Consider the following 26,416-nt stretch of genomic DNA (forward strand, 5'->3'; position numbering starts at 1 on the left):
TAGCCTGTCTGAATTTGGACATACCTACATTTTAAAAGTGTTTAATAGCCACAGGTGGCTAGTGGCTGTCATTATTAGTGAAGTTTCAAAGTAACTGGCCTTACTTAGTTTAGGGAAAAAATAACAGGTCAAGGCTTGAATACTAATTCTTACATTTATGGTCTAAAAATTTTAAGTTTTAAAACAACAACCCAAAGTTGTCAGCATGTGGTTTATAGGGCCCTAAAGCTTTTAAGCTACATTTTGCAGTAGAAAACATTTTAAGACAAAAGGATTTCCTTGTATTTAATATCTGCTAATGACAAAACCTTATTGTCTCATGGACATTAGCTAATCTGTAGGATACATTATGGAGTAAAACTTGTATCCTGATCACTGTAGAATAAAACAATCAGGGATTTGATTATCATTACCTTTTAAACATTAGAAACACAAGGAGGGGATTGTGTTTGGATCTTAGTCATAACACAAGTGTGCTGTGTGGTATAGTAAAAGGAACACCTGATTGGAAGCCAAGAGAACTGAGTGCTAGTTTTTGATCTACTAACTAGCTGCTTCAGTTTGCTCATCTGTAAAATTTGGGGATTAAGTTCTCCCTTTGGTTCCTTCCAATTCCAGAATTCCATTTCTATGCAATTTGGTTTATTTATAATTTGTCAGATTTCCCTTTATAAAGTGATTGAAACTACTAATCTTATTAATTAAATATATGTGTTTTCTAGTCAGCCAGGCCATGCGTCAAATGGGAACATATGTATATGTATAACTGATTAACTTTGTTATAAAGCAGAAACTAACACACCATTGTAAAGCAATTATACTCCAATAAAGATGTAAAAAAAAAAGTACATTTTCCCAAGGAACATTTCCAATGTTTAAAGCTATACACATGATACTCTTGTGTTCCTCTAAAAAAAAAATAATAATAACTAGCAACAGTGAATCTAATGCTGAAATAGAGATTTATATGCCACTTGTGCTTAGATTTTTGGTTTTCCATGTTCTGTGTGTTTTATGTTTGTGTCTGTGTAGTGCTTAAGGAATAATAGATATCAAAATTCAGTTTTATTCTTGCCTCATTTAGTCTGATATTCTGGAGAAATTAGCAGAAAAAGATATTGGGGGATGTTGAAATATTTCACAAGGTCTTTCATGTATTCCCTTTTTATGGATTAAATTACTTTAGTTCTGTCTATGGAATTTTTCGGAAAATGGTGGCAGATTACTGAGCAAATGAGCTATATGAAGTTAAAAAAATCTGTACATTTTAACAATTCGATAATTTCTTGTCTGTTTTAAATTAGTAATGAAGGTAAACTATTGTTCAGTTACCCATAACCCCTTATACTAGTTCCCTTTAGTTGGGAGAACTGTAACATTTACTGTCACCTCATGACAATTGTTTTACTCAATTATAGTTCCTTATAAGTTGTTTTTCCCTTTCCAGTGCTTTTCTTGACATTGGTGAGTGTCACTATCAGAAGCATATAGAAAATGATTCTGTTTGCCTCCTGTCCATGCACAGTTCCTAGAATTTGTTCATTCAGTTAAGTGGGGTGGGGGTGGGGGTGATAGTGGAAGTCATGTTAGCTTTGTGTGTCTTATTGCTACAATAGTTTCAGCATTGAGAACATTGACATTGCTGCTTCCCTTTTGTTAAACACTTGGGAAAAGGAGAAGAATCTGATAAACAAAACAAAAGTAGAAGAGGCAACAGAGTAATGAAATTTTCATGGTGTCACAATATATTAAAAATAAACACAGTAATACTTGATTAATTAGAAGGCATTTCTATCTAAATTTTACAATAATTTAAGTAAGTAAAATGTCACTTATTTCAGCGACATGCACCCTTGACCAAAAAAAGAATTGTGCAGTAGAAGTTTTTATAGGACAGTTATTTGTGGCTTCCTCCCTTGCCTTCTTTAAAAAGAGCAACTTGTGCTTTTCCTCAACTGCATTCCTATTACTGCTTTGTATGTACTTTTATCAGAATATTAGTACTTAATCACTTTCTCCCTGGTTATATATTCATTTGTACGCATTTTTATTTTTCCCACTCAGGGAGCTTTAAATGTCATATTCACTTTTGCATTTCCTATCATTCCTAGCATAATAAATACTTAGTTGAATTCTCTTTTCACAAGCTATTTAATCTTTTCAAGTATACCTTGCATTGTTAATTTACACTCTAAGCTTTTTTTTGTCCAATATAGAAATATAAATATTTTCCTATTGTGAATGGCTATAAATTTGAAATAAGTGGTCAGGTTTTTGGTTTTTTTTTTGATTAATCAATATAATGCCAATTTATAATAACACCAAGTTCTCATTATATGTGGGTCATTTCTTGAGCACTCTGAACTATTACATTGACATACAGTACCTGCCCACTCCCATGCCAACATTACACTAGTTTTATTTTAAAAGTCACGTTATTGCGTAAATAAGTCTCCACACCTTATCACTACCACATCTTCTTCCTCTTCAAAATTGTCTTGGCTGTTTTGGTTCTTTTTTTTTTTCTTTTTATACAGCAGGTTCTTATTAGTCATCAATTTTATACACATCAGTGTATACATATCAATCCCAATCGCCCAATTAATCACACCACCACCCCCAGCTCCCTGCAACTTTCCCCCTTTGGTGTCCATACGTTTGTTCTCTACATCTGTGTCCCAACTTCTTCCCTGTAAACCGGTTCATCTGTATCATTTCTCTAGGTTCTACATGTCTGCGTTAATATACAATATTTGTTCTCTTTCTGACTTACTTCACTCTGTATGACAGTTTCTAAATCCATCCACGTCTCAACAAATGACCCAATTTCATTCCTTTTTATGGCTGAGTAATATTCCATTGTATATATGTACCACTGTGAAATTTGAAATAAGTGGTCAGGTTTTATGTAAATATTTATTTTCCATTTTGCCTTGAAGTTGCTTTTAAGTGAAGTCTTTTGTTCATGTATTTAAAAGTCATAGATTTCTAGAGCTAGGTGGGATCTGGTCCATCATTTTGCAGATAGATAAACCAAGGTGTGCAGAATTTATTTTGTCCATGGTCATACACTGAGTGGCATAGCTGGAATTGATTTTCAGTCCAATACTCTTTTCAGTCTACCACATGTTAGGGAAGACTTTCTGGAGGAAGAAAGGCTTGATTGGCTTGGATTATGTGGATGGAATGGGGAAGAAAGAGGTCTATAACCCTTTAAGGCTCAGAGGAAAGGTGTTATCATTCATCTACTTTTTTCTTATAATATGGAAATTAAGTATACCAAAGCTTTTTACTTGTTACTTAATCTATATTGAACAGCAGCTTTACAGTTAAAACACTATATTGAAATGTAAGAGTGGACACTATAAAACTCTTAGAGGAAAACATAAGCAGAACACTCTTTGACATAAATTTCAGGAAGATCTTTTTTGATCCACCTCCTAGAGTAATGAAACTAAAAACAAAAATAAACAAGTGGAATCTAATTAAACTTAAAAGCTTTTGCACAGCAAAGGAAACCATAAACAAAGCAAAAAGACAGCCTTCAGAATGGGAAAAAATATTGGCAAATGGAGCAGCCAACAAGGGATTAATCTCCAAAATATATGAACAGCTCATGCAGCTCAATATCAAAAAAACAAACAACCCAATCAAAAAGTGGGTGGTAGATCTAAATTGACATTTCTACAAAGAAGACATGCAGGTGGCAAAAAAAAGCCCATAAAATGATGCTCAACATCACAAATTATTAGAGAAGTGCAAATCAAAACTGCAATGAGGTATCACCTCACACCAGTCAGAATGGCCATCATTAAAAAATCTACAAACAATAAATGCTGGAGAGGGTGTGGAGAAAAGGGAACCCTCCTACACTGTTGGTGGGAATGTAAATTGGTACAGCCACTATGGAGAACAGTATGGAGATTCTTTAAAAAACTAGAAATAGAGCTACCATATGACCCAGCAATCCCCACTCCTGGGCATATACCCAGACAAAACCATAATTCAAAATGATAGATGCACCCCCAGTGTTCATTGCAGCACTATTTACAATAACCAGGACATGGTAGCAACCTAAATGTCCATCAACAGAGGGATGGATAAAGAATATGTGTACATATATGCAACGGAATATTACTCAGCCATAAAAAAGAACAAAATAATGCCAACTGCAGCAACATGGATGGACCTAGAGATTTTCATACTGAGTGAAGTAAGTCAGAGAAAGACAAATATCATATGATATAACTTATATGTGGAATCTAAAACAAAGGGTACAAATAAACTTATTTACAAAATAGAAGTAGAGTCACAGATGTAGAAAACAAACTTATGGTTACCAGAGGATAAGGGGTGGAGGGGATGACCTGGGAGATTGGGATTGACATATACACACTACTATATGTAAAATAGATAACTAATAAGAGCCTGCTGTATAACACAAGGAATTCTACTCAATACTCTGTAATGACCTATATGGGAAAAGAATGTAAAAGAAAAAAAGATTGGATATATGATGGATGTATAATTGATTCACTTTGCTGTACACCTGAAACTAACACAACATTGTAAATCAACTATACTCCAATACAAATTTAAAACAAAACCAAAAACACTGTACTGAAATACTTCTAGAACTTCTAGTACTATAACTTTCAAACACCTTGTGCCAAATAATACTAGAAAAAGACTACAATGTCTAAACAAAGCTAGGGAAATGCACTAGCAAATTCAATAATTAGAATTATATTCTTATTTAATTGTGAGGGATAATTTGTTGTTACCTGTAATCAGGGCAGAAAGTGTTACTTATGTATGGAACTCAGTCTTTTATACTGAGGAAGTATGAATTGTAATACATTTGACCAAATTAAAATGCTTGCAGTATAATTAGTAATAACTGCAGTGAAAATAATGGTTTTTCTCAGTCACGTGATTAAATTTGAAATAGAAGTGATGAATTATTAATCAGTAGTTTCCAAGCTTTAATGAATTTGCCATCTGAGTACTGTGAGAAGAATAGGAAAATTGTTATTCTCCCGTATTAGTGTTTGTTCAAAGAATTTGGAGTTTTGCTGACTTTTACTTAAAATGGATATTAAAAAAAATAGGAAATATTTAAGTCTAGATTAGATTAATTGTTTTAATTAGTAATGGCTTTCTTCCAACTAGATTATCTAACTAAATACCCAGTGATTGTATATAAGTGATCATTCTTGTCATAGCTCAGTATCTTTTCTTAAAACTGGCCAACACTACTATATCTACTTTGAAAAAAGTGGAAAATTATTCATACTGTAGGGACAGATTTTTGTGCACTGTGGGTGAGCTCATTTTCCTCTTAGCTATCAAGAAAATTCAGTGAATATTACAAGATATTATACAAGATATTATAAGATAATGACACATTTGCTTTTTCATCTGTCATCCATCCTCTCGTCATTCTATCAAGGAGATTTTACTGCTTATTTTTCAAAGAGGTTAAAAAGAAGTAAGATAGATTGAGCCCTATTAAAACTACTTCAAGTTCTTTAAAAGAAAATAGCAAAATGTTGATACTGTGCTATGAAGCTATTTGATATTGTAAACTAAGCAGCATTCTGTTCATCTTTCCAAGGAAACAATAATTAAAATGTTTTATAAACATTTAGGATATGGCCATGTTTACTGCATTTTCATTTTCATTTAAGGAGAATCCACTTTGCTTTTGGAAATCAGTCTTTGTCTCCAAATATAAATTGACAATCTCAGTCTTATATAATTTAGCTGAATTTTATCCCAGAAATAATTATATCATTTTTGCTTTAACAGGGTTCAGCATATATCAGTTTGTTTGGAACAGTCCTGGTTTATGCCTTTGGCTCTCAACTTTCCCATTTTGGATAACAAATTGTATGGCCATCTTAGCTTTAACTGTCCTTAATTTCAGTTAAATTTTTTTCAGTGAATATATAATAAAGCAATATTGTTGAACTTTATTATGAAAAACTGATTTTTTTTTCTGAAACAAATTTTGATATTTTTCATGAATGATTACTTAGTGCTATAACATTGAGCACTTATTGTGTGTATTTGACAGTTATTACTTTAGAAAGAAAGCAGCAATTAATTATGTAAAGTTCAGACATCAATATTGAGTTTAATAGGGAAGATTGAGAGGTAGTATAGTTTAGTACTTATGAGCCAGACTCTGACTGACTGCCTGGATGCCTATCCTTACGTGCTAGTTATGTGTTACATACTTAAAAGCTATGTGACCTAGGGAATGGTGCTTAACCTCTTTGTGCCTTAGTTTTCACATCTGTAAAGTGAAGAGAATTAATAGTACCTACCTCAGGGTTGTTATGAAGATAAAACAGGTTAATAAATGCAGCACATAGTCATAATAAGTGTTCAGTTAGTGTTAGCTAATATCATTAAGAATGTATAAAGCACTTTGATGATCAAATGTTAATCTTTGAAATTCTCATTAGCAATAAAAACCCTCATGAGTGAAATTAAAGCCATAGTAGTATATTTTAATATTTGTATAGGCCCATCTAACAAAATTATTTTTCATTCTCTAACCATCACTACCTGTACCTTTCAGTAAACCCTCAGAATCCACAGGAAAGTACAAAAGCTCAAATAAGGTTTAATGAGGAGCAGAGTAGTGCTAAATTTTAGTATGTATGGTTAATTTATATGTTGAAACATACTTTGGTGAGTGGGAGTAGACGAACCTATTCTTTTGGGCTAGACCATTGATTTTTAAAAAAAAAAAAACTTTACTGAGGTGTGCTACACAACAAAATGAATATATAATTTAATGTCATGACATATTTACACACCAATGAAACCATCACCAAATCAAGATAATAAACATATGCATCACCCCTAAAAGTTTCCTCATGTTCCTTTATAATCCTTCCCTCCTGCCTCACATCCTGAACTCACAATCCCCCGCCCCTCACTCCCTGGCAACCAAGGACCTACTGTCTGATGCTACGGGTTAGTTTACATTTTCTTGAAATGATTATAAATGGAATCATATAGTGTATACTCTTTTTTGTCTCTTTCTCTCATAATTATTTTGAGATTCATCCATGTTGTTGGAGTGTGTCAATAGTTTGTTACTTTACATCACTGAATAATATCCGTTGTATGGATACACAACAGTTTGTCCATTTACCTGTTGATGGACATTTGGGTTGTTGGCAGTTTTGTGATATTCCAGTTAAGCTGCAGTGAGTATCCACTTGAAAGTGTTTACATGGATGCATGCCTTTCATTTTTGTATAAATACTCAGGAGTAGAATGATTGGATCATATATTTAACTTTTTAAGAAACCACCAAACTGTTTTTCAGTTCCTGTACCATTTTACATTCCCACCAGCAGTGTATGAGAGTTTTAGTTCTTCCATATCCTTGCCAATAATTGATTTGTTTGTTTGTTTGTTTGTTTGTTTGTTTTCTTCTTTGGCCATGCAGCATGTAGGATCTTAGTTCCCCAACCATGGTTTGAACCTGAGCCCACTGCATTGGAAGTGCAGATTCTTAACCACTGGACCACCAGGGAAGTCCCCACCAACACTTGATAATGATCATTCTTTTTTAAATTTTAGCTATTTAAAAATGTATGTAATGGTATCTCATATTATTTTAATTTGCACCTCCCTAGTAACTAACAATGTTGAGCATTTTTCATGTGCTTACTTGCCATCCATTTATCTTCTTTGAATTGCCCATTGACATCTTTTACCCCCATTTTTTATTTTGGTCACTTTTTTATTATTGAGTTTTGAGAGTTCCTAATATAGTCTAGAGGGCCTCCCTGGTGGCGCAAGTGGTTGAGAGTCCGCCTGCCGATGCAGGGGATACGGGTTCGTGCCCCGGTCTGGGAGGATCCCATATGCCGCGGAGCGGCTGGGCCCGTGAGCCATGGCCGCTGAGCCTGCGCGTCCGGAGCCTGCGCGTCCGGAGCCTGTGCTCCGCAACGGGGGAGGCCACAACAGTGAGAGGCCCGCATACCGCAAAAAAAAAAAAAAAAAAAAAAAAAAAAAAAAAAAACAACTAATATAGTCTAGATATAATTCCTTTATCAGAGCTATGCCTTGCAAATATTTTCCCTCAGTCTATAAATTGTCATTTAATTCTCTTAATTGTTTCTAATGTTGATAAAGACAGTATTTCATTTTTATTTTCTTCTCTGCAGCATGTTTTTGGTGTTATAACTAAGAAATCTTTGCCTTGCCCCAAATTTCAAGTGTTTTCCCCTGTGTTTTCTTTTAGAAGTTTTATAGTTTTAGGTTTTTTCTTTAGATCTATGATACATTTTGATTCAGTATTTGTTTTTGGTGCAATATATGGTTCAAAACTAATTTTTCTATACAGACACCTGATTATTCCAGCAATATTTGTTGAAAATACTATCAATTCTCTGCGGAATTACATTTCTATCTTGATCAAAAATCAGCTGCCTAAATATGCCTGGTTCTATTTATATAATGTAAGTCCCCTACATACGAACGAGTTCTGTTCCATGAGCACGTTCATAAGTCCAGTTTGTTCGTAAGTCCAACAAAGTTAGCATAGGTACCCAACTATCACAATTGGCTGTATAGTACTGTACTGTAATAGCTTTATAATATTTTCACACAAATGATACATAAAAAATGAACAAACAAAAAATAAAACATTTTTAATTGTACAGTACCTTGAAAAGTACAGTAGTACAGTACAACAGCTGGCATACAGGGCATTGGCATTCAGTGAAGAGGCCAGAAAGGTTACTGACTGGAGGAAGGAGAGGAGGTGGGAGATGGTAGAGCTGAAGGATCATCAGCAGTAGGAGACGGAGGGAAAGCTGCAATTTCACTCATGCCTGACGTTGATGGCACAGGTTCTGGTTCCTTGCTGGATTCAATTTTATCTACCCTCTAGAAAAAATGATCCAGTGATATCTTGGTAGTAGCTCTTTTTTTCTCGTCATAAATGACACAGCACTGGATTGCATTCTCAACGGCTGTTGCAACTTTCGTGTACCATTCTACATTCAGATCTTGTGCCTCAGAAACTAACAGTGCCTCCTCAAATAAAGAAAATCCCCTTGTTATTTCCTGTGTCGTGAATCTCTTTGATTCTTCAGTTACTTCTTCTTTCTCTTATCTCTCTTTGTCCTTTCTCTGGGCTTTCAATTCCTGGCGCTTCTTAGCAGTACCAGCTACATCACCACTGCTTTTACGCTTACTTCCAGACATCCTGGGCTTGAAATAAAGATACTGTACAGTAAAGTACACAAAAGCACAGCCACTTGTACATGGTTGGACATGCAAATGCATGTTCGCATCTTTGAAAGTTTGCAACTTAAAGGTTTGTATGTGGGGGGCTTACTGTACTTTCTATTCTGTTCCATTAACCTGTTTGTCTGTCTTTACTCCATTACCACACTGCCTTCATTAATGTTTCTTTATAATTAAGTTTTGAAATTATATACTGCTAGTCATCCAACCTTTTTCTACTTATTCAGAGTTGTTTTGAACTGGGTCCTTTGCATTTCTTTATGAATTTTAGAGTCAGCTTTTCAGTTTCCACCAAAAAAGGGTACTAGGATTTTGACTGAGATGGGGTTGGATCTATAAGTCAATTGGGGGATAATTGACATTTTAACAACACTGAGTCTTCTGATCCATGAACATGGTATCTCTTTCCAATTCGTTAAACCTTCTTTAATTTCATCAATGTTCTATCGTTGTCAATGTACAGATCTTACACATCTTTTATTGTGTATTTCACCTGTTTACTATTTTTCATGCTATCGTAAATGGCATTGTTTATAATTTCATGTTCCAATTTTTTTTTTTGCTGCTAGTATGTAGACATACAATTGTTTTTTATATTGAACTTGTATACTACAACTTTGATAAAATGATATTCTAGTAGCTTTTTGTAGATTTCATCAGTTTTTCAACATAGACAATCATGTCATTCATGAATAAAGAGTTTTAATTATTTCTCATATGGATGTATTTTATTTATTTTCAATGGCTAGAACTTGCAGTATAGTGTTACAGAAGTGAAAAGGATGGACAACCTTATTTTGTTCCTAGTCTTGAGGAAACTCTTTCATTTTTTTTACTGTTAAGTATGATGTTGGCTGTGATTTTACATAGATGCTTTTAATTAGGTTGAGGAAGTTCCATTCTGTTCCCAGTGTGATGAACATTTTTCTTAGGGAAGTATGTTGGATTTTTTCAAATGCTGTTTGTATATCTGTTGAGGTAAACCACATATTTTTTGTTTTGTTTTGTTTTTTATTATAACATTTATAATTACATTGATTTTCAATTGTTAAACTAACCTTGTATCCCCAGGATAAACACTTCATCATGATATGTTATCCTTTTTATATGTACATATAACTGAATTTGATTTGCTAAATTTTTGTTCACAAGTTTTATATTATGTTGATGAGGGATTTTGGTTTGTGGATTTCTTGTACTATCTTTCTGGTTTTGGTATTAGGGTAAAAATGACCTCATTAAATGAGTTGGGAAACATTACCTCTTCTTCAGTTTTCTGGAAGAATTATTTAGAATTGGAATTGCTTTTTAAATATTTGTAATATTGACCTTAAAAAACAAACAAACAAACAAACACAGAAGAGCCAGTTATTTTACCAGGAAAATGAGTTTATTTGGGGAAAATCAGAGAATTGAAATTCAGGACAAGCAAACTAGGGCAACCTATAGGCAAGACTCCATTTTAAATGAGGTTTCCTTTATTTATTTTACAGTTATAATTCACCAGTGAATTCATCTGGGCTTGGGGTTTTCTTTATTTCTCCTTGAGTGAGCATTGGTATTCTTTTTCTTTCAAAGAAATTTTTCATTTTTGAATATGATGTTATAGTTTTTCATAAAATCTCCTTACTAATATATTCATGTCTGTAGACACTGTTGTGATGTCTACTTTCATATTTCAACCATAATTATGGATTGGTCTTTTTCTCTTTGCAGATATATCACTTTTTGCTTCATGTATTTTGAAGTTCTGTTTTTAGGTGCATAAATCGTTTATAAATTTGACCTCTTGATTAGTTTTCCCCTTTATCATTATGAAATGACCTTCTTAATCCCTGGTAATTTTCTCCATTATTATTGAAAGATATATTCACTCAGTATAAAATTCTAGGTTTTCATTTATTTATGTTTTTTTTTTAATTTCCAGTTTTTTGAGATATAATTGACATACAGCAGTGTATAAGATTAAGGTGTGCAACATAATGATTTAACTTATGTACATCATGAAATATTTGTTACAGTAAGTTTAGTGAACATACAGCATCTCATATAGATACAAAATTAAATAAATAAAACCCAATTATTTACTTGTAATGAGAACTCTTAGAATTTACTCTAACAACTTTCATATAAAATATACAGCTTTTTAATTATATTTATCATGTTGTATATTACATACTTAGTACTTACTTATCTTGTAACTAGAAGTTTGTACTTTTTAGCTACTTCACCCAATTCTATTGCCCCCACACCCTGCCTCTGATAACCACAAATCTGATCTCTTTTTCTATGAATTTGCTTATTTGTTTTTGAAATATAATTGACCTACAACACAATGTTAAGTTCCTGTTACACAACATAGTGATTCAATATTTCTATACATTTCAAATTGGTCGCCACAATAAGTCTAGTTACAATATGTCACCAAAGATTGACTATTTCCCACACTGTACATTTCATACACATAACTCATTTATTGCACAACCAGAAGTTTGTACCTCTTAATCTCCCTTACCTATTTCTTTCTTCACTGTACTCCCCTCCTTTCTTACAAACACCTGCTTGTTCTTTGTATCTATAACACTGTTTATGTTTTGTTATGTGTGTTCATTTATTTTGTTTTTTTAGATTCCACATATAAGTGAGATCATGTGGTATTTGTCTTTCTCTGACTTATTTCACTTCTCATAGTACCTTCTAGATCCACTCATGTTCTTACAAATGGCAAGATTTCATTTTTAGTGGTTTACTAAAATTCCATTGAATGTGTGTGTATGTATACACACATATATATACACACATATATGCATTTGTTATTGATGGACATGTAGGTTGATTCCATATCTTGGCTATTGTAAAAATTGCCACAATGAACATTGGACTGCATATAACTTTTTGGATTAGTGTTTTTGTTTTCTTCAGGTAAATACCTAGATGAAGTTGCTGGATCATATAGCAGTTCTATTTTTAATTTGTTGAGGAACCTCAATACTGTTTTCCTTTGTGGCTGCACCAATTTACAGTCCTACCAACAACAGTGCATGAGGGTTCCCTCTTCTCCACATTCTCTCCAACACTTCTTCACATTCTCGCCAACACTTGTTTTTTGTTGTCTTTTTGATAATAGCCATTCTGACAGATGTGAGGTGGTATCTCAGGGTGGTTTTGATTTTCATTTTCTTGATAATTAGTGATTGGAGCATCTTTTCATTAGTCTGCTGGCCATCTGTAGGCCTTTGGAAAAATGTTGATTCAGGTCTCCTGTCCATTTTTAATCAGGTTATTTGTTCTTTTGCTGTTGAGTATATGAGTTACTTGTGCATTTTGGATGTTAAATCCTTATCAGTAATATTATTTACAAATATCTTCTTCCATTCAGTAGGCAGCCTTTTTGTTTTCTTCATAGTTTCCTTTGCTGTGCAAAAGTTTTTTTAGTTTGATGTCCCATTTCTTTAGTTTTGGTTTTGTTTCCTTTGCCTGAGGACACATGTTCAAAAAATATTGGTAAGTCTGATGTCAAAGAGTGTACTGTTTATGTTTTCTTCTAGGAGTTTTATGGTTTCAGGTCTTAATTCCTTAATCCATTTTTAGTTTATAATTGTATATGGTGTGAGAAAGTAGTCCAGTTTGATTATTTTGCATATAGTTATTCAGTTTTCTCAACACCTTTTATTGAAGAAACTGTCTTTTTCCCACTGTATTGTTCTGCCTCCTTTGTTGGAGATTAATTGGCCATATATTCATCAATTTGTTTCTGGGCCTTGTTTTTTTTTTCCATTGATCTATGTGTCTGTTTTTGTGCCAGTACCATAATGTTTAGATTACTGTAGGTTTGTAGTATAATTTGACATCAGGAAGCATGATATCTACAGCTTTGTTATTTTTTCTCAAGATTGCTTTGGCAATTTGGGGTCTTGTATGGTTCCATATAAATTTTAAGATCATTTGTTCTAGTTCTCTGAGAAATGTCATGGGTATTTTGATAGGGATTGCATTAAATATGTAGATTGCTTTGGGTACTATGGACATTTTAACAATATTAATTCTTTCAATACAAGAACAAAGTATATCTTTCATTTCTTTTTATTGTCTTCAGTTTCCTACATCAATTTTTTTTTTTTTTTTTACTTTTCAGAGGATAGTCTTTCAATTCTCAGGTTAAGTTTATCCCTAAGTTTTTTATTCTTTTTAATGTGATTTTAAATGGGATTGTTTTCTTGCTTTTTCTTTCTGATAGGTTATTATTTGTGTATAGAAAAGCAGTAGATTTCTGAATATTAATCTTGTATCCTTCAACTTTACTAAATTTATTTGTTTTGGTGGAGACATGACTTTTCTCTATATAACATCATGTCATCTGCAAACAGTGACAGTTTCACTCCTTCCCTTGCAAGCTGATGTATTTTATTTATTTTTTTAAATTGAAGTATAGTTGATTTACAATGTTGTGTTAGTTTCAGGTGAACAGCAATGTGATTCAGTTGTACATATACATATACATAGAATATGTATATATTCTATTTCAGATTATTTTCCCATATAGGTTATTACAAAATATTCAGTTTAGTTCCCTGTGCTATACAGTAGGTCCTTGTTATTTATCTATTTTATATATATTAGTGTGTATATGTTATTCCCAAACCTACATTTTTTCCCTCCTGCACCAACGTTTCCCTTTAGTAACCATAAGTTTGTTTTCTACATCTGTAAATCTGTTACTGTTTTGTAAATATGCTAATTTTGTATCACTTTTTTTTACATAACACATATAAATGATATGATATTTGTCTTTCTCTATCTGGCTTACTTCACTTAGTACGATAATCGCTAGGTCCATCATGTTGCTGCAATTGGCATTATTTCATTCTTCTTCATGGCTGAGTCATGTGTTACATTGTGTATATATAAAACATCTTTCTCATTTCATCTGTTGATGGACATTTAGGTTGTTTCCAAGTCTTGGCTATTGTAAATTGTTCTGCAATGAACATTGGGATGCATATATCTTTTCGGATTATGGTTTTCTCCAGATACATGCCCAGGAGTAAGATTGCAGGACCGTATGGTAACAATATTTAATTTTTTTTTTTAGGAACCTCCATACTGCTCTCCATAGTGGATGCACCAATTTACATTTCTACCAACAATGTGGGAGGGTTTCCTTTTCTCCACACCCTCTCCAGCATTTATTGTTTGTAGACATTTTAATGATGTCCATCCTGACCAGTGTGATGAGATACCTCATTGTAGTTTTGATTTGTATTTCTCTAATAATTAGAAATGTTAAACATCTTTTCATGTGCCTGTTGGCCATCTGTATGTCTTCTTTGGAGAAATGTCTATTTAGATTTTCTGCCTATTTATTGATTGGGTTGTTTTGTTTTTTGATATTGAGCTACCTGGGCTGTTTGTATATTTCAGAGATTAATCCCTTAATTAGTCCATATGTTGTCTTTTCATTTTGTTTGCAGTTTCCTTTTCTGTACAAAAGGTTTTAAGTTTAATTAGGTCCCATTTCTTTATTTTTGTTTTGCTTTTTTTTTGTTTGTTGGTTTTGTTTTCATTACTCTAGGAGAAAGATCCAAAAAGATATTGCTGCAATTTATGTCAAAGAGTGTTCTGCCTATGTTTTCCTCAAGGAGTTTTATGGTGTCTGGTCTTACATTTAGGTCTTTTTTAAAATTTATTTAATTTATTTTTGAATGTGTTAGGTTTTTGTTGCCGCGCACAGGCCTTCTGTAGTTGTGGGAGAGGGGGCTACTGTTCGTTGAGGTGCACGGGCTTCTCATTGAGGTGGTTTCTCTTGTTGTGGAGAACAGGCTGTAGGCTCGTGGGCTCTAAAGTGCAGGCACAGTAGTTGTGGCATGCCGGCTTAGTTACTCCATTGCATGTGGGATCTTCCAGGACCCGGGCTTGAACCCGTGTTCGTGGATGGCAGGTGGATTCTTAACCACTGTGCCACCAGGGAAGCCCCAATTTAGGTCTTTAATCCATTTTGAGTTTATTTTTGTATATGGTGTTCGAGAATGTTCTAATTTCATTCTTTTACATGTAGCTATCCAGTTTTCCCAGCACCACTTATGAAACAAACTGTCTTTTCCCCATTCTATCTTCTTGCCTCCCTTGGTGTAGATTAATTGACCAAAGATGTGTCTGTTTATTTCTGGGCTCTCTATCTTATTCCATTGATATATATTTCTATTTTTGTACCAGTACCATACTGTTTTGATTACGGTAGCTTTGTAGTATAGTCTGAAGACACAGAGTGTGATTCCTCCAGCTGTTCTTCTTTCTATAGTTTGTTTGGGCTATTCAGGTTCTTTTGTGTTTCCATAAAAATTTTAACTATTTTTGTTCTAGTTCTGTGAAAAAAGCCATTGGTAATTTGATAGGGTTTTCATTGAATCAGTGGATTGCCTTTGGTAGTATATTCATTTTCACAGTATTGATTCTTCCAATCCAAGAACCTGGTATATCTCTCCATCTGTTTGTGTCATCTTCCATTTCTTTCATCATTTTATTATAGTTTTCAGAGTAAAGGTTTTTGCCTCCTTAGGTACGTTCATTCCTATGCATTTAATTCTTTTTTTCTTAACATCTTTATTGGAGTATAATTGATTTATAATGGTGTGTTAGCTTCTGCTTTAAAACAAAGTGAATCAGTTATACATATATATATATATATATATATATATATATATATATATATATATATATATATATATATATATATATATATATATATATATATATGTTCCCATATCTCTTCCTACTTGCATCTCCCTCCCTCCCACACTCCCTATCCAACCAGTATAGGTGGTCACAAAGCACCGAGCAGATCTCCCTGTGCTCTGCAGCTACTTCCCACTAGCTATCTATTTTACGCCTGGAAGTGTATATATGTCCATGCCACTCTCTCACTTTATCACATCTTATCCTTCCCCCTCCCCATATCCTCAAGTCCATTCTCAAGTAGGTCTGTACCTTTATTCCACTCTTGCTCCTAGGTTCTTCATGACCTTTTTATTTATTTTTCTTAGATTCCATATATATGTGTTAGCGTACAGTTTTTGCATTTCTTTTTCTGACTTACCTCACTCTGTATGACAGACTCTAGGTCCATCCACCTCACTACAAATAACTCAAATTTGTTTCTTTATATGGCTTAGTAATATTCCATTGTATATATTTGCCTCATCTTCTTTATCCATTCATCTGTTGATGGACACTGATGCTGCTTCCATGTCCTGTCTATTGTAAATAGAGCTGCAATGAACATTTTGGTACATGACCCTTTTTGTGTGTGTGTGTGTGTGGTACGCGGGCCTCTCACTGTTGTGGCCTCTCCCGTTGCGGAGCACAGGCTCCGGATGCACAGGCTCAGCAGCCATGTCTCACGGGCCTAGCCACTCCGTGGCATGTGGGATCTTCCTGGACCGGGGCACGAACCCATGTCCCCTGCATTGGCAGGCGGACTCTCAACCACTGCACCACCAGGGAAGCCCTGTACATGACCCTTTTTGAATTATGGTTTTCTCAGGATACATGCCCAGTAGTGGGATTGCTGGGTCATATGGTAGTTCTATTTTTAGTTTTTTAAGGAACCTCCATACTGTTCTCCATAGTGGCTGTACCAATACACATTCCCACCAGCAGTGCAAGAGTGTTCCCTTTTCGCCAATCCTTTCCAGCAATTATTGTTTCTAGATTTTTGGTTGAAGGCCATTCTGACTGGTGTGAGATGATATCTCTTTGTAGTTTTGATTTGCATTTCTCTAATGATTAAAGATGTTGAGCATTATTTCATGAGTTTGTTGGCAATCTTTATATCTTCTTTGGAGAAATGTCTATTTAGGTCTTCTGCCCATTTTTGGATTGGGTTTTTTGTTTTTTTGTTATTGAGTTGCATGAGTTGCTTGTAAATTTTGGAGATTAATCCTTTGTCAGTTGCTTCATTTGTAAATATTTTCTCCCATTCTGAGGGCTGTCCTTTGGTCTTGTTTATGGTTTCCTTTGCTGTGCAAAAGTTTTGAAGTTTCATTAGGTCCCATTTGTTTATTTCTGTTTTTATTTCCATTTCTCTCAGAGGTGGGTCAAAAAGGATCTTGCTGTAATTTATGTCATAGCTTGTTCTGCCTATGTTTTCCCCTAAGAATTTGACAGTGTCTGGCTTTACATTTAGGTATTTAATCCATTTTGAGTTTATTTTCATGTACAATTTTAGGGAGTGTTCTAATTTCATACTTTTACATATACCTGTCCAGTTTTGCCAGCACCACTTATTGATGAGACTGTCTTTTCTCAACTGTATATTCTTCACTTCTTTATCAAAGATAAGATGACCATTTTTGTGTGGGTTTATCTCTGGGCTTTCTATCCTGTTCCACTGATCTATATTTCCGTTTTTGTGCCAGTACCATACTGTCTTGATTACTGTAGCTTTGTAGTATAGTCTGAAGTCAGGGAGCCGGATTCCTACAGCTCCATTTTTCTTTCTCAAGATTGCTTTGGCTATTCGGGGTCTTTTGTGTTTCCATACAAATTGTGAAATGTTTTGTTCTAGTTCTGTGAAAAATGCCAGTGGTAGTTTGATAGGGATTGCACTAAATCTATAGATTGCTTTGGGTAGTAGAGTCATTTTCAAAATGTTGATTCTTCCAAGAACATGGTATATCTTTCCATATATTTGTATCATCTTTAATTTCTTTCATCAGTGTCTTATAATTTTCTGCATACAGCTCTTTTGTCTCCTAAGGTAGGTTTATTCCTTTATATTTTATTCTTTGTGTTGCAGTGGTAAATGGGAGTGTTTGCTTAATTTCACTTTAAGATTTTTCATCATTAATGTATAAGAATGGCAGAGATTTCTGTGCATTTATTTTGTATCCTGCTAATTTACCAAATTCATTGATTAGCTCCAGTAGGTTTTTGGTATCATCCTTAGGATGCTCTATGTATAGTATCATGTCATCTGCAAGCAGTGACAGCTTTAGTTCTTCTTTTCCAATTTGGATTCCTTTTATTTCTTTTTCTTCTCTGATTGCTGTGGCTAAAACTTCCAAAAGTATGTTGAATAATAGTGGTGAAAGTGGGCAACCTTGCCTTCTTCCTGATCTTAGTGGAAATGGCTTCAAGTTTTCACCATTGAGGACGATGTTGGCTGTGTGTTTGTCATATATGACTTTTATTATGTTGAGGAAAGTTCCCTCTATGCCTACTTTCTGCAGGATTTTTCTCATACATGGGTGTTGAATTTTGTCAAAAGCTTTTTCTGCATTGATTGAGATGATCATATGGCTTTTCTCCTTCAATTTGTTAATATGGAGTATCACATTGATTGATTGCATATATTGAAGAATCCTTGCTTTCCTGGAGTAAACCCCACTTGATCATAGTGTATGATCCTGTTAATGTGCTGTTGGATTCTGTTTGCTTGTTGTTGAGTATTCTTGCATCTATTTTCATCAGTGATATTGACCTATAGTTTTCTTTCCTTGTGACATCTTTGTCTGGTTTTGGTATCAGGGTGATGGTGGCCTCGTAGAATGACTTTGGGAGTGTTCCTTCCTCTATTGTATTTTGGAAGAGTTTGAGAAAGATAGATGTTAGCTCTTCTCTAAATGTGTGATAGAATTCGCCTGTGAAGCCATCTGGTCTGGGCTTTTGTTTGTTGGAAGATTTTTAATCACACTCTCAATTTCAGTGCTTGTGATTGGTCTCTTCATCTTTTCTATATCTTCCTGGTTCAGTCTCGGATGGTTGTGCATCTCTATGAATTTGCCCATTACTTCCAGGTTGTCCATTTTATTGGTTAGATTTTTCTGTAGTAATCTCTCATGATCCTTTGTATTTCTGCAGTGTCAGTTGTTGTTTCTACTTTTCATTTCTAATTCTATTGATTTAAGTCTTCTCCCTTTTTTTTCTTGATGAGTCTGGCTAATGGTTTATCAATTTTTTTTTATCTTCTCAAAGAACCAGCTTTTAGATTTATTGATATTTGCTATTGTTTCCTTCACTTTTATTCCTTTATTTCTGATCTGATATTTATGATTTCTTTCCTCTTGCTAACTTTGGGGTTCTTTTTGTTTTTCTTTCTCTAATTGCTTTATGTGCAAAGTTAGGTTGTTATTTGAGATGTTTACTGTTTCTTAAGGTAGGATTGTATTGCTATAAACTTCCCCCTTAGAACTGCTTTTGCTACATCCCATAGGTTTTGGGTCATCGTGTCTCCATTGTATTTGTTTCTAGGTATTTTTTTTATTTCCTCTTTGATTTCTTCAGTGATCACTTCGTTATTAAGCAGTGTATTGTTTAGCTTATATGTGTTTGCATATTTTACATTTCTTTTCCTGTAATTGATATCATCTGATAGCATTGTGGTCAGAAAAGAAACTTGATACAATATCAATTTCCTTAAATTTAACAAGGCTTGATTTGTGACCCAAGATATGATCTATCCCAAAGAATGTTCCATGAGCACTTGAGGAGAATGTGTATTCTGGGTTTCTTTTGGATGGAATGCCCTATAAATATCAATTAGGTCCATCTTGTTTAATGTATCATTTAGCGCTATTGTTTCCTTTTTTATTTTCATTTTGGATGATCTGTCCATTGGAGAAAGTGGGGTATTAAAGTCCCCTACTATTATTGTGTTACTGTTGATTTCCCCTTTTATGGCTGTTAGTATTTGCCTTATTTATTGAAGTGCTCCTATGTTGGGTGCATACATATTTTCAATTTTTATATCTTCTTGGATCGGTCACTTGATCATTATGTAGTGTCCTTCTTTGTCTCCTGTAACAATCTTTATTTTAAAGTCTCTTTTTTCTGATATGAGAATTGTTACTCCAGCTTTCTACTGATTTCCATTTACGTGGAATAACTTCTTCCATCCCCTCACTTTCAGTCTGTATTTGTACCTAGGTCTGAAGTGGGTCTCTTGTTGACAGTGTATATATGGGTCTTGTTTTTGTATCCATTCAGCCAGTCTGTGTCTTTTGGTGGGGGCATTTACTCCATTTATATTTAAGGTAATTATCAATATGTATGTTCCTATTCCCATTTTCTTAATTGTTTTGGGTTTGTTATTGTAGGTCGTTTTCTTCTCTTGTTTTTCCTACCTAGAAAAGTTCCTTTAGCATTTGTTGTAAAGCTCGTTTGGTGGTTGTGAACACTCTCAGCTTTTGCTTCTCTGTAAAGGTTTTAATTTCTCCATTAAATCTGAATGAGATCCTTGATGGATAGGGTAATCCTGTTTGTAGGTGTTTCTCCTTCATCACTTTAAATATGTCCTACCACTCCTTTCTGGATTGCAGATTTTCTGCTGAAAGATCAGCAGTTAACCATATGGGCATTCCCTTGTGTGTTGTTTGTTGTTTTTCCCTTGCTGCTTTTAATATGTTTTCTTTCTATTTAATATTTGATAGTTTGATTAATATGTGTCTTGGCGTGTTTCTCCTTGGATTTATCCTTTATGGGTCTCTCTGTCTTTTCTGGACTTGATTAACTATTTCCTTTCCCATATTAGGGACGTTTTCAACTATAATCTGTTCTAATATTTTCTCAGTCCCTTTCTTTTTCTCTTCTTCTTGTGAGACCCCTGTAATTCAATGTTGTTGTGTTTAATGTTGTCCCAGAGGTCTCTGAGACTGTCATCAGTTCTTTTCATTATTTTTCTTTATTATGCTCTGCAGTAGTTATTTCCATTATTTTATCTTCCAGGTAACTTATCCATTCTTCTGCCTCAGTTATTCTGCTATTGATCACTTCTAGAGAATTTTTAATTTCATTTATTTTGTTGTTCATCATTGTTTGTTAGCTCTTTAATTCTTCTATTTCCTTGCTAAAAGTTTCTTGTATTTTCTCCATTCTATTTCCCAGATTTTGGATCATCTTTACTCTCATTATTCTGAATTCTTTTTTAGGTAGACTGCCTATTTCCTCTTCTCTTATTTGTTCTGGTGGGTTTTTACCTCGCTCCTTCATCTGCTGTGTGTTTTTCTGCCTTCTCATTTTGTTGAACATACTGTGTTTGGGGTCTCCTTTTCACAGGCTGCAGGTTCATAGTTCCCATTGTTTTTGGTCCCTATTGGCTAAGTTTGGTTCAGTTATTTGTGTAGTCCTCCTGGTGGAGGGGACTTGTGCCTGTGTTCTGGTGGATGAGGCTGGATTTTGTCCTTCTGGTGGGCATGTCCATGTCCAGTGTTGTGTTTTGGGGTGTCTGTGGCCTTATTATGATTTTAGGCAGCCTGTCTGCTAATGGTTGGTGCTGTGTTCCTGTCTTGCTAGTTGTTTGCACAGTGTGTCCAGCACTGTAACTTGCTGGTCGTTGAGTGAAGTTGGGTCTTGGCATTTAGATGGAGGTCTCTGGGAGTTTTTTGCCATTTGATATTTCCTGGAGCTGGGAGGTATCTTGTGGACCAGTGTCCTGAAGTTGGCTCTCCCACCTCAGAAGTAAAGCACTGACTCCTTGCTGGAACACCAAGAGACGTTCATTCACATGGCTCAGAACAAAGGGGAGAAAAAAGAGAAAGACCAAAAGAAAGAGGATAAAATAAAATATAGTAAAATATACTTATTAAAATACAAAATAGAAATAACTATTAAGAAAAAACTTTTAGAAAGTTAAAAAAAACAAAAAAAACAAACAGACGGACAGAACTCTAGGACAAATGGTGAACGCAAATTTATGTAGATAAAATCACACACAGAAGCATACACACACACATTCACAAAAAGAGAAACAGGGACATAAATAATATATCTTTACTCCCAAATTCCACCTCTTCAATTTGGGATGATTCATTGTCTATTCAGGTATTCCACAAATGCAGGGAACTTCAAGTTGATTGTGGAGATTTAATCTGCTGCTTCTGAGGCTTCTGGAAGATATTTTCCTTTCTGTTCTTTGTTCACACAGTTTCAGGTGTTCAGCATTGGATTTGGAACCACCTCTTCATGTAGGTCCCCTGAGGCCATCTGTTCCCCCTCAGACAGGACGGGGTTAATGGAGCAGCTTATTCAGAAGCTCTGGATCAGTCTGGGGGGAGGGAGGGGTGCGGATGCGGGGCGAGCCTGTTGTGGCAGGGGCTGGTGTGAAGTTGCACCAGCCTGAGGCATGCCGTGCATTCTCCCAGGGAAGTTGTCCCTGGATCCCAGGACCCTGGCAGTGGTGGGCTCTACTGGCTCCTAGGAGGGGAGGTATGGATAGTGACCTGTGCTCGCACACAGGCTTCTTGCTGGGTGCAGCAGCAGCCTTAGCATCTCATGCCCATCTCTGGAGTCCGCACTGTTAGCCACGGCTTGCGCTCTTCTCTGGAGCTCCTCTAATTGGTGCTCTTAATCCACTCTCCTCAAGCACCAGGAAACAAAGAGGGGAGAAAAAGTATCTTGCTTCTTCGGCAGGTCCAGACTTTTTCCCATACTCCCTCCCGGCTAGCCGTGTGCACTAGCCCCCTTCAGACTGTGTTCACACAACCAACCCCAGTCCTCTCCCTGGGATCCAACCTCTGAAGCCTGAACCTCAGCTCCCAGCCTCCACCCTCCCTAGTGGGTGAACAGACAAGCCTCTCGGGCTGGAGAGTGCTGGTCGGCACCAATCATCTGTGCTGGAATGTCTCCACTTTGCCCTCTGTACCCCTGTTGCTGCACTCTCCTCCGTGGCTCTGAAGCTTCCCCCCTCCACCATCTGCACTCTCCGCCCACGAAGAGGCTTCTAGTGTGTGGAAACCTTTCCTCCTTCACAGCTCCCTCCCACAGGTCCAGGTCCTGTCCCTATTCTTTTTTCTTTTTTCTTTTTTCTTTTGCCCTACCCAGGTACGTGGGGAGTTTCTTGCCTTTTGGGAGGTCTGAGGTCTTCTGCCAGCATTCAGTAGGTGTTCTATAGGAGTAGTTCCATATGTATATGTATTTGTGATGTATCTGTGGGTAGGAAGGTGATCTCCTCATCTTACTCTTCCGCCATCTTGAAGCTCCTATTATTTTTGATACAGTGGTAAATGGGAATATTTCCTTAATTTCTCTTTCTGATCTTTCATTGTTAATGTATAGGAATGCAAGAGATTTCTGTGCATTAATTTTGTATCCTGAAACTTTACCAAATTCATGGATAAGCTCTAGTAGTTTTCTGGTAGCATCTTTAGGATTTTCTATATATAGTGTCATGTCATCAGCAGACAGTAACCGTTTTACTTCTTTTCCAATTTGAATTCCTTTTATTTCTTTTTCTTCTGTGATAGCCGTGGATGGGACTTCCAACACTATGTTGAATAAAAGTAGCAAAAATGCACATCTGTGGCTTTTTCCTGATCTTAGTGGAAATGCTTTCAGCTTTTCACTGTTGGGTATGATGTTAGCTGTGGGTTTTTCACATATGGATTTTATTATGTTGAGGTAGTTTCCCTCTTTGCCACTTTTTGGAGAGGTTTTATCATAAATCGATGTTGAATTTTGTCAAAAGCTTTTTCTGCATCTGTTGAGATGATCATATGGTTTTTATTCTTCAACTTGTCAGTGTGGTATATCACACTGTTTGGTTTGCAGATATTGAAAAATCCTCATATCCCTAGGAAGAATTCCATTTGGTCATGTTGTATGATCCTTTTAATGTATTGTTGGATTCAGTTTGCTAGTATTTTGTTGAAAAATTTTGTATCTTTTGTTCATTGGTGATATTGGCATGTAATTTTCTTTTTTTATGATATCTTTGTCTGGTTTTAGTGTCAGGGTTATGGTGGCCTCACAGAATAAATTTGGAAGTGTTCCTTCCTCTGCAATTTTTTGGACTAGGTTCAGAAGTATAGGTGCTAACCTATACTGAGTAGTGAGTATCCCAATCCTTCCCTCTCCCACCCTCCCCACCTTGGCAGCCACAAGTCTCTTCTCTATATTTGTTAGTCAGTTTTTGTTTCGTAGATATGTTCATTTGCATTATATTTTCTATTCCACATAAAAGTGATATCATATGGTATTTGTCTTTCTCTTTATGACTTACTTCACTTAACATGATAATCTCCAGGTCCATCCATGTTGCTGCAAATGGCATTATTTCATTATGTTTTTAAGTCTGAGTAATATTCCATTCTATGTATGTACCACAAATTCTTTATCCGTTCATCTCTCGATGGACACTTAACAACGGTTGCTTCCATGTCTTGGCTATTGTACATAGTGCTGCTATCAACATAGAGGTGAATATAACTTTTCGAATTATAGTATTGCCTGGGTATATGCCCAGGAGTAGGATTGCTGGATCATATGGCACCTTTATTTTTAGTTTTTTGAGAACCTCTGTACTGTTTTCCATTATGGCTGCAACAATTTACATTCCCATCAACAGCATAAGAGACTTCCCTTTTCTCCACACCCTCTCTAGCATTTATTATTTTAGACATTTTAATAATGACCATTTTGCCTGGTTTGAGATGATACCTCATTGTAATGTTGATTTGCATTTCTCTAATAATTAGTGATGATGAGCATCTTTTCATGTGCCTTTCGGCCATCTGTATGTCTTCTTTGGAGGAATGTCTACTTAGGTGTTCTGCCCATTTTTCATTTGAGTTATTTGTGGGTTTTTTTGTTATTGAATTTTAGGAGCTATTTTTATATTTTGGAAATTAAACCCTTGTTGGTTACATGATTTGCAAATATTTTCTTCCAGTCCATATGTTTTCTCTTCGTTTTGTTTATGGTTTCCTTTACTGTGCAAAAGCTTACATGTTTGATTAGGTCCTATTTATTTTTGCTTTTATTTCTGTTGCCATGGGAGACTGACCTAAGAAAACATTAGTACAATGTATGTCAGAGAATGTTTTGCCTGTGTTCTTGTTACCGAATCCATGCTTGCTCTGCTTGCCACACGACTGGCCAATAAATTGGGAGATGAGGTGTTGAGGCATGGAATATGACTTTTTTTGGGAAGCTGGCAGACTGAGAAGATGGCAGATTAGTGTCTCCAAAAAAATCTTATTGGGGTCTGGATGCCAGTTTGTTTTATTGAATAGAAAGGGGGAGGAGGTGAGGAAGTAAAATAAAAAGGTTATGTCTTGCAAATATCTCCTGGAATGGCCAGCCTTGGGGAGGGGATTTGTTAATTTCTTCTTTTGCAGCCATTCGCAGGTGGAAGTGTTCAGGATGTTTCCCTGAACAAAGGCACTTTGGTTTAACATTAATGCAGAGGGGCAGTGTTCTGCAAGGCAGGCCATTATGTATAGACAGTATCCTGTCAGTGAACAAAATTAACAAGAAGCAAAGGTTAAAGTAAAGAAACAGATCCAACATGGAGTCAGGATTGGCTCTTCCCTTTACACTCTCTTCTAGGAGTTTTATAGTATCTTGTGTTATATTTAAATCTTTAAGCCATTTTGAGTTTATTTTTGTGTATGGTGTGAGAGAGTGTCTTCTAGCTTCATTGATTTACATGTGACTGTCCAGCTTTCCCAGCATCACTTGCTATAGAGACTGTCTTTTCCACATTGTATATTCTTGCCTCTTTTGTCAACGATTAATTGCACATAGGTATATGGGTTTATTTCTGGGCTCTCTACTCTGTTCCATTAATCTGTCTGTCTCCTTTTGTGCCAGTACCACACTGTTTTGTTTACTGTAGCTTCATAGTGTTGTCTGAAGTCTGGGAGGGTTGGTTATGCCTCCTGCTTTGTTCTTTTTCCTCAGGATTGCTTTGGCAATTCTGGGTCTTTTATGGTTCCATATAAATTTTAGGATTATTTGTTCTAGTTCTTTGAATAATGTCATAGGTATTTTGTTTAGAGCTTTAAATCACAGATTCAATTTCAGTACATGTAATTGGTCTATTCATATTTTCTATGTATTCCTGATTAAGTCTTGGGAGATTGTACCTTTCTAAGAGTTTGTCCATTTCTTCTACGTTGTCAATTTTATTGGCATATAGTTGCTTGTAGTAATCTCTCATGATCCATTGTATATCTGTGGTGTTCATTGTAACTTCTCCTTTTTCATTTTTCATTTTCTTAATTTGGGTCCTTTCCCTTGTTTTCTTGATGAGTCTGGCTAAAGGTTTATCAATTTTGTTTATCTTTTCAAAGAAACAGCTTTTAGTTTCATTAATCTTTTCTATTGTTTTCTTAGTGTCTATTTAATATATTTCTGCTCT

At 35.2% G+C, this 26,416-nt stretch overlaps 1 protein-coding gene across 2 annotated transcripts in view; it reads left to right on the forward strand.

Moving 5' to 3' along the window:
• RPS6KA6 (ribosomal protein S6 kinase A6) overlaps window positions 1-26,416 on the forward strand; it is a 161,534-nt gene that overhangs the window by 126,827 nt on the left and 8,291 nt on the right. The window lies entirely within an intron of this gene.

The sequence above is a fragment of the Mesoplodon densirostris genome, chromosome X, assembly GCF_025265405.1.
Source record: "Mesoplodon densirostris isolate mMesDen1 chromosome X, mMesDen1 primary haplotype, whole genome shotgun sequence".
NCBI lineage: Eukaryota > Metazoa > Chordata > Mammalia > Artiodactyla > Ziphiidae > Mesoplodon > Mesoplodon densirostris.